Raw genomic sequence first — 501 nt, forward strand, 5'->3', positions numbered from 1 at the left:
CTGCAGACCGCGGATCATTTCCTCTGCCAAAATTTGTATAAATTGTTAATTTTTTGCTGATTTAGAGGAATCAGTCAAATGTTTGGGATTAAAAAATAGCTTTTTCCTCACCTTCCACGATTTCATGATACTCAAGTGTGTTCTGAGGGCTCGGCGAGCTTTGTGCGGCCTCCTTGGCTTTAGCAGCTTCTGGAGGGAAATGAGCTCCGTCTGATGAAAGAGGTGGACAGTATTCTACATCGACAACATGCTTGTATCCATCCAGAGACCGGCGTGGAGGCTGCGTGCAATATGAAAACAGGGGAAATCATATCTGTCAGTATCAGATCTCAGTCTTGTCAGCTAAGTAGTTCTGAAACTAGCATTTGGCAGTTTAAGCCACAAGAGCTTCTTGCACAAAGTGAATACCTACCAATCTTCACTAAGCTATCTGAGATAAAACTGCCTGAATCTATACGGACAATTGTTTCATTTCGTAGATTCTTTATAGAACAATATGTC

The 501-nt window shown here is 41.7% G+C and overlaps 1 long non-coding RNA gene across 1 annotated transcript; it reads right to left on the bottom strand.

Annotated features, from left to right (window-relative positions):
- LOC104774894 lies at positions 1-501 on the bottom strand. Its single transcript, XR_765570.1, has 3 exons — positions 413-501; positions 112-280; positions 1-23 (listed from the first exon to the last, which is right to left on the bottom strand). It is a non-coding gene; the product is annotated as an uncharacterized LOC104774894 (long non-coding RNA).

The sequence above is a fragment of the Camelina sativa genome, unplaced genomic scaffold (assembly GCF_000633955.1).
Source record: "Camelina sativa cultivar DH55 unplaced genomic scaffold, Cs unpScaffold06530, whole genome shotgun sequence".
In the NCBI taxonomy this organism is placed as follows: domain Eukaryota; kingdom Viridiplantae; phylum Streptophyta; class Magnoliopsida; order Brassicales; family Brassicaceae; genus Camelina; species Camelina sativa.